At 40.7% G+C, this 9,247-nt stretch overlaps 1 protein-coding gene across 3 annotated transcripts in view; it reads right to left on the bottom strand.

The window, feature by feature from the left end:
* The window catches only part of PARM1 (prostate androgen-regulated mucin-like protein 1), a 173,814-nt gene that overhangs the window by 76,751 nt on the left and 87,816 nt on the right, over positions 1–9,247 (bottom strand). The window lies entirely within an intron of this gene.

Here is a 9,247-nt window from a genome sequence, read left to right on the forward strand (position 1 = left end):
ACTTGATGATAGCAGATAAGCTTTTTGATGTGCAGATGGATTTGGTTTGCCAGTATTTTATTGAGGATTTTTGCATTGATGTTCATCAGGGATATTGGCCTGAAGTTTTCCTTTGTGTTGTTGTTGTGTCTCTGCCTGGTTTTGGTATCAAGATGATGCTGGCCTCATAAAATAAGTTAGGGAGAAGTCCCTCCTTTTCAATTTTTTGGTATAGTTTCAGTAGAAATGGTATTAGCTCTTCTTTGTACCTCTGGTAGAATTTAGCCATGAATCTGTCTGATCATGGGCTTTTTTTGATTGGTAGGCTATTTATTTCTGCCTCAATTTCACAGCTGCTTATTGGTCTATTCAGGAATTCAACTTCTTTCTGGCTCAGTCTGGGGAGGGTGTATGTGTCCAGGAATTTATCCTTTTCTTCTAGATTTTCTAGTTTGTTTGCATAGAGGTGTTTATAGTATTCTCTGATGGTTGTATTTCTGTGGGGTCAGTGGTGATATCCCCTTTATCATTTTTTATTGTGTTTATTTGATTCTTCTCTTGTTCTTCTTTATTAGTCTAGCTAGTGGTCTATTTATCTATTTTAATATTTTTTTAAAAAGAACAGCTCCTGGAGACTCCGTCTCAAAAAAAAAAAAAAAAAAAAAGAACAGCTCCTGGATTCATTGATTTTTTGAAGGTTTTTTTTTTGTGTGTGTCTCTATCTCCTTCTGTTCCTCTCTGATCTTGGTTGTTTCTTATTTCTGTTAGTTTTGGGGATTGTTTGCTCTTGGTTCTCTAGTTCTTTTCATTGTGATGTTAGGGTGTCTATTTGAGATGTTTCTAGATTTTCAATGTGAGCATTTAGTGCTATAAATTTCCCTCCTAACACTGCTTTAGCTGCATCCCAAAGATTCTGGTACATTGTCTCTTCATTCTCCTTAGCTTCAAAGAACTTCTTGATTTCTGCCTTAATTTTATTATTTACCTAGGAGTCATTCAGGAGCAGGTTGTTCAATTTTGATGAAATTGTGTGGTTTTGAGTGAGTTTCTTAATCTTGAGTTCTAATTTGATTGTGCTGTGGTCTGAGAGACTGTTATGATGTCAGTTCTTTTGCATTTACTGAGAAGTGTTTTACTATCAATGATGTGATCAATTTTAGAGTAAAGTGTCAGGCAATTCTGAGAAGAATGTATATCCCATTATTTTTCGGGTGGAAAGTTTCGTAGATATCTATTAGCTCCATTTGATCCAGAGCTGAGTTCAAGTCCTGAATATCTTTGTTAATTTTCTGTCTTGATCTGTCTCATAATGACAGTAGGGTGTTAAACTCTCCCACTATTATGTGTGGGAGTATAATTCTCTCTGTAAGTCTCTAAGCACTTGTTTTATAAATCTGGGTGCTCCTGTATTGGGTGCATATATATTTAGGATAGTTAGCTCTTCATGTTGAATTGAACCCTTGACCATTATGACCTTCTTTGTATTTTTTTATCTTTGTTGGTTTAAAGTCCATTTTATCTGAAACTATGCTTGTAGCCCTTGATTTTTTCAGCTTCCATGTGCTTGGTAAATTTTCATACATCCCTTTATTTTGAGCCTATGTGGGTCTTTGCACATGAGATGGGTCTCTTGAATACAGCACACTGATGGGTCTTGACTCTTTATCCAGCTTGCCATTCTGTGCCTTTTAATATGGGGCATTTAGCCCATTTACATTTAAGGATAATAATGTTATGTGTGAATTTGATCCTGTCATCATGATTCTAGCCAGTTATTTTGCAGACTTGTTAATGTAGTTGCTTCATATTGTCATTGGTCTGCATACTTCAGTGTGTTTTTATATTGGCTGGTAATGGTTTTTCCTTTCCATATTTAGTGCTTCCTTCAGGAGCTCTTGCAAGGCAAGCCTGGAGGTGACTAATTCCCTCAACATTTGTTTGTCTGAAGAGGATTTTATTTCTCCTTCACGTATGAAGCTTAGTTTGGCCTGATATAAAATTCTGGGTTGGAAATTCTGTCCTTTAAGAATGTTGATGTTGGCCCCCAATCTCTTTTTGCTTGTAGGGTTTCTGCTGAGATGTTTGCTGTTAGTCTGATGGGTTTCCCTTTGTAGGTGACCTGGCCTTTCTCTCTGGCTGCCCCAACACTTTTTCCTTCATTTTAACTTTGAAGAATCTGATGATTATGTGTCTTGGAGTTGATTTTTCTCATAGAGTATTTTACTGGGGTTCTCTGAATTTCCAGGATTTGAATGTTGGCCTGTCTTGCTAGGTTAGGGAAGTTCTTCTGAATGATATCCTGATGAATGTTTTCCAACTTGGGTCCATTCTCCTTTTCTCTTTCATATATCCCCATTAGTTGTAGGTTCAGCCTTTTTACATAATCCCATAGTTATCAGAAGTTTTGTTCATTCCTTTTCATTCTTTTTTCTCTAATCTTGTCTGCCTGTCTTATTTCAGAAGATAGTCTTTAAGCTCTGAGATTCTTTCTTACGCTTGGTCTATTTGGCTATTGATACTTGTGGTTGCATTGTGAAGTTTTCATGTAGTGTTTTTCAGCTGCATCATGTCATTTATGTTCCTCTCTAAACTGGTTATTCTGGTTAATAGCTCCTGTAATGTTTTATCATTATTCTTAGCTTGTTTGCATTGGGTTAGAACATGCTCTGGTAGCTCAGTAAAGTTTGTTATTACCCACCTTCTGAAGCCTACTTCTGTCAATTCATCCGTGTCAGCCTCAGCCCAGTTCTGTTCCCTTACTGGAGTGGTATTGCAATAATTTGGAGGAGAAGAGGCACTGAGGGTTTTTGAGTTTTCGGCATTCTTGCATTCATTTTTTCCCATTTTTGTGGGTTTATCTACCTTCGATCTTTGAGGCTGATGACCTTTGGATAGGGTTTTTGTGGGGTCTTCTTGTCAATATTGTTGTTGTTGCTTTATATTTGTTTGATTTTCTTTTAACAGTTTGGCCCCTCTTCTGTAGGGCTGCTGTGGTTTTCTGGGGGTCCACTCCAAACCCTATTCTCCTGGGTCCCTTCCGCACCTGGAGGTGTCACCAGTGGAGGCTGCAGAACAGCAAACATGGCTGGTTGCTCCTTCCTCTTGGAACCCTGTCACAGAAAGGCAGCCATCTGATGCCAGCAGGAACGCTCCTGTATAAGGTGACTGGCAACCCCTGTTGGCATGTCTCACCCAGTCAGGAGGCACCAGATCAGTGACCCACTTAATAATGTACTCTGGCTGCCCCTTGGCAGAGCAGGTGCCCTGCACTGGGGGAAGTCCTCCTCATGTGGACTGTCCAGCCTCTTCAGAGCAAGCAGGCAGGAAAGACAAAGTCCACTAAACTGTGGAAACTGTGGCCACCCCTCCTCTCAGGGTCTCCATCCCAGAGAGTTCAGAGTTCTGTCTGTAAACCCCTGGCTAGAATTGCTGAAATTCCCAGGGAGGCCCCACTCTGTGAGGAGGAATGGATTCAGGTCCCACCTAAAGAAGCAGTCTGGCCATTATCTGCCACAGCTGCTGTACTGCCCTGTGGGAATTCCTCCCAGTCCAAACTGCCCAGCTTCCCTGGCACCAGCAGGGGAGAATGGCAGACTGGGGCCACAGTGATGGTCGTCACCCCTCTCCCTGGGAACCTGGTCATCTTAGCAGTCTCCAGCCTGCTGCCACTGGCCACAACTCAAGCAGCCACCAAGAGTTTACATGATTCTGTGCTTGGAATCCAAGGCCCTGATGGCATGGGCTCACAGGGGGATCTCCTGATCCACAGAAAAAGCATGGTTTCCCTGGTGAAGTAGCACAATCACTCACCACCTCCCTTGGCTGGGGGTAGGAATTCCCCTTAACCTATGTGGCTTTCAGGTGGGCTGTGGTTCCACCTTGCTTTTTCTCATTCTCTGGGTGTTGTACCAACTGTCTAGTTGGTCCCAGTGAGAAAAACCTGAATACCTGTGCTGAAGGTGCAGGATTTACTTGCCATTTTCATTCTTCTCCATGAGAGCCACTGACAGCAGCTGGTTCTAGTCAGCCATCTTTCCCCCTCCTCCCTATTGCTTCAATGTTCTAATTTTCTACAATATCTATATATTGCAACTATAATAATGCAAGACTCGATTAAAAAATTAAACTCAAGTGATTGTGAGGTTGATTATATAATTATACAGAAGTTCTTGAACTACCAATTTACTTGTCTCTCCTAGCCCCATGAATATAATTAATATAACAAATGTAGTCAAACGTGACTACATGTTTATAAAATATACCTTTGACTTCATGTTCATGAAATACATGCATTTTATAAACTTCTCTGGTGTGCATGTTTTGGTAAAATTTCTGGCAAATGCCAAAACCTAGTAAAGAATATGCCTTCCCTTGTATTCACTGCCATAGTTATGTCTTTCAACTACTCAAAAACTCACACAAAGTCAATTAAAGAGATTGAAATAACTGAACTACTTCTAGGTGGAGCTTTACATCCCATGATTTGTTTTACAGAAAAATAATACCACACTCTAACATGATTGGGAAAAGCAAAACTCTCATTAACTGCAGTGTCTTGTTATGACTAACTAGAGATCATTTAACTCTAAAGCTAGGCTAAAGATGCTTTGCTTTGTAAAGAGTGATATATTAGAGTGTGTAATACATCTAACAGGGGATGCAATCTTTCAAAAACCGGATGCCAAAGTCCACCTGTTCTAGCTTTGCAGAGACTGCACTGACATTCAAAGGTTAGGTGAAAGGGGGAATGTGCAAATGTCTGATGCAGTGTCTGATGCTGCCCATATTACTTGCTTTGGCTGCCATAACAAAATGCCACAGACTATGTGGCCTAAACAACAAAAAATTTTTTGCCCACATTTCTGGAGGCTGGAAGTCTGAGATCAGGGTCTCAAATGGTCAGGTTTTGGGGAGATCCCCTTTCCTGGGTTGCTAATGACTACCTTTTGACTGTGTCCTCACATGATGGAGAGAGACAGCGAGCAGGCTCTCTGGTGTTTCTTCTTAGAAGGGGACTACTCCCATCAAAAGAGCCCCATCTTTATGACCTCATCTAAACCTAATTACTTCTGAAAGCCCTATCTCCAAATACCATCACATTGAAGGTTAAGGGCTTCAATATCTGAATTTTAAGGGAACACAATTCAGTTCATAGCACTGCCCCTGAAAGTCACCCCCTCAGGCCAAATTTTGGGAGGTCACAATAACATGTGCATTCACATATTTACCTTTCTCTACTATGACTGCAATCACCTCCACTTTCTATGGTAACAAACCATAATAGAGAATAGAAAACTTATGACAGGCTAGTGCTGGGAATAAAACCCTTATATGTCTCCGTGCCTCCTGAGCTTGAATGAGCTGAATTATATTGACATAGATACAGGAGTCTGAAAAACTGAACAAGTCTTCTCTTGAAAGCTATTTAACAACTCCCAGTGGCCCATCCTCCTGGGGTGTCACTGCTATGACAGTGGAGACCTGGGGACGCATGATGGTTAATTCTTTGTGTCAACTTGACTGGGACAAAGGGTGCCCAGATTAAACATTATTTCTGGGTAAGCTATGTGAGGGTGTTTCCGGATAAAACTAGCATTTGAATCCATGGACTCAGTAAAGTAGTTTGCCCTCCTCAAAGGGTGTGGGCATCATCCAATCCGTGGCAAGCCTGAACAGAGCACACACAGAGGAAGGAGGGATTTGCCTCTTCTTTTTCTGCCTCATGGCATAATGTGGGACCTCACCTCATCTTCTGTGGTCCTTAAACTAAATCACACCGTCAACAACCCTGGCTCTCAGGCCCTCAGATTTGAACTAAATCACATCACTGGCTTTCTTTAGTCTCCAGCTTGCAGACAGAAGACGGTGCAACTTCCCAGCCACTGTAATCATCCGAGCCAATTCTTTATAATAAATCTCTCTCTCTCTCTTTCTCTCTCTCTCTACACCCACACACAGACACACACACACATACACACACATACACGTAACATATTTTATTATTTGATTCTCTAATCATGACCAATACAGGATCCCAGTGTCCTAAAATCTGAGGGTGGTGGCCTGAGTTCCTCTGCAGGAACTTGTGTCAAGAGAGAGGAGACAGCCAGAATCTGCAGAGTGTGAATTGTACGGGTTTTACCTACCTAAAAAAAAATGGTCTATTTAACTTTATAGCCATCTTTAGGCTTGTGCCACTGCAAGAGGGTCCTGGGAAGGATTCCTCAGGACAGGACTTTGTATTCAATTTGTACTGCCTTCCAGGACTCAGATGCAGATGAGGAGACCTGACCCTCCAGTGGCCTCCAGAAGACGAATGTCTCTAGCTCTATCCCTGGACTGTGATATACAACTGGGGAGGCGGTGAGGGGGGCGGGGGGTTGGGAGGGAGAGTTTCTTGTTTTCAAGTTGCTGAGATCTTTATGGGGGAAATAAAAGCATTTTATATGCTGAGATCATTTATTCTTTTAAACACCTTAAAAGTCTGTTCATATTTGTTGGAAATTTTTTTATATAATCATATATACCGTCCAGTATCTTTAGATGACAGGTTTCACTAATTTTTCTATGTTAAGTTTACATTACATATAATGTGTACCACTGTGAAAATATTCAGATTTTATACTTCATTGACTGAAAATCAAAATCAAAAATCAAAATTCCAACGAAAAAAATGTTAAAGAAGGGTCCTAAAGGCAGTGTGGACATGGGAAAAAGGAGTAAATGTAAATACCTCCCATGTGATGGGGTTGTAGAAAGTGCATTCTTGTTATTTTTTTTAATCTTCAGAATAACACCGTGAGGTGTGATTGACTCATTATGTGCAAGTGAGGACAATGAGGCTCAGAGATCTAAACACCACATGGTGGATAAGGGGCAGAGCCAATGTTTTACTGTCATCTACTCAAAAGCAAAGCCTTGCCTTCTCCACTACACTGTATCAGCTTGCAGATGTCCTCAAGTCTCCTGTCCCCACAGTGTAAGTCTTCATTTCCCCTTACTGCCTGGACACATTGAGGCATCAGCAAGATGACACCATCAAGGACTTAACATTTAAAATAAAATAACCCAAATAACGTAGAAGCTTATCTGTTACTAGGCTCAGATTGAGCTTATGTTACTTTCTGCTGATCAGAAAAAGAAATCATAAAGTACTACTTTGTGTATTTACCAGAAGAATTTTCATAAGTATGCTAAGTAAGAAACAAGTCTCCCAAATATAACTCTTGGTTCCAAGAAGCTATTTACAGCAGAATGTCAAAACTCACATACTACTACCGAAGAGCTGCACTAAAAGATACAATTTTGAGAACATTCAGATCCATCTGCAGATGTTCAAAAAGGTAAAGATTTCAGAAACGTGTTGACTTAGATTTGTGCTTCTTTCTGAAGTTATTTTATTGTTACAAAGCATACAAATACACAACTCAGTGCCAAATAAAGGGATTCTCAAAGAAACAGAAAGAGGTTTCAAAACTAAGTGAATGAATATGAGTGAAAGGTAAGTATTATCACAGGCATTTTCTTTTTGCATTGTAAAAAACAAAACAAATCCAATGTTTAGGGCAAAAATCAGGGCTCCCCAACAGTAGACCACAATCTTGCAGATGCTCAGGCAATCCCAGAGCCATGTGGCCCTGTTTTCAGCTCATGCTCCCTCTGTCCCTGTAGTTTCATGGGAAGGTGATGTGGGCAGCACTGCTCCACTGAGCATTCTCAGGGATTTCAGTGTTTTTACCCCTTCCCTGCTCAGAGACAGGGCATGCATGTTGTCAATATTCTTGCTCATCTTTGCAGACTTACAGCCACACCCTAACTACCAGTAACTTCAAGGAGCTACATATGAATAATAAAATATGTGTGACAGAAAATTATTATGCTTGTGGCTGTGAAAGATGTCCTCTGGTCTTGGTAGGAGCAGACACCATCCAGCTAATCAGTGCTGCAGGAAGAATGTGTCCCAATACCTTGAACTTCTCAGAAACCTTGAAAACTTTCTTCTAGAAAGAAGAGTCTAGACTAGGCTGGGAAAAGATTGGGATCAGAGGTAAGGTATTAAAAGGTTAAGCCAGCTCCTCATTAACCCCACTAGTGCAAGTAGGTGATGGAGTGTGCAATTCAGCAAAGCAAGACTCAGAATCTCAGAGAGGAAGGAGATCTGAGGACTTGCCTCACCCTCATGCTTTATTTTCAGATAAGCAAACTCAGCTCAGAAACATAAACATGACTGTATTTCATCAAATCTAAAAAGTGTCAACTATCAGACACATTGTTATTTTATGTAGTCTTAAGAGTGACATAAAATGCTGTTAATAAAATAGGATATGCCATTGATTGTGAAACACATCTCATTTTTAAAGTGGTAAAAGCAAAAGAAAAGAACAAAACAAAAGCTGAAAAAAAATCTGATATGATTTGGCTGTATCCCCACTCAAAACTCATCTTGAATTTTAACTCCCATAATCCCCATGTGTCATGAGAGGGACCAGGTGAGAGGTAATAGAATCACAGGGTGAGGTCTTTCCTGTGCTGTTCTCATGATAGTGAATAAATCTCACAAGATCTCATGGTTTAATAAAGGGCAGCTCTCCTGTACACACTCTCTTGCTTACCATCATGTAAGACATGCCTTTGCTCCTTCGCCTTCTGCCATGATTGTGAGGCCTCCCCAACCATGTGGAACTGTGAGTACATTAAATCTCTTTTTCTTTATAAATACCCAGTCTTGGATATGTCTTTATTTGCCCTGTGAGAGCAGACTAATACAGTGTCTTAGAAAGGGTATCTTGATGAAATATAGTAAGCAACTTGCCTCCAAATGCTCACTTCTCAGTCCTTAGGTCTCCTGCTGTTCCCCACTATGCTCATGCAGCTTCATTTCCGATGAGAAACCTAAAATCCAGGAGTGAGGAAACTATCTCAAAGTCACTGAGTGAAGAAGGAGCAGAGCCAGGACTCATACTAGGCCCCTGATTCCTTTGTGCTGGCTCCCACAACTCTATATTGCCTCTCACTCTAAGGTATTTATCTCTTGCTCTGGAAAACAGAGCTAAATTAGTCAGAGAACATTTGCCTCCTGATTAGGTTTAGCTTATGATAACATAAAAATTAAATTGCTGCCCTGAACACAGGCAGGCAGGCTGGAAGCAGCCTGACATTTACCAGGGTAAGACAGGGTCTCTGGATTTGAAACATGCTCGGTAAAATCTATAAAGCAGGTAATCCATGTGCCAGGCAATTGAATAGCTATTTATCACAGTTAGATTAG

Source organism: Hylobates moloch, unplaced genomic scaffold (assembly GCF_009828535.3).
Source record: "Hylobates moloch isolate HMO894 unplaced genomic scaffold, HMol_V3 SCAFFOLD_2, whole genome shotgun sequence".
NCBI lineage: Eukaryota > Metazoa > Chordata > Mammalia > Primates > Hylobatidae > Hylobates > Hylobates moloch.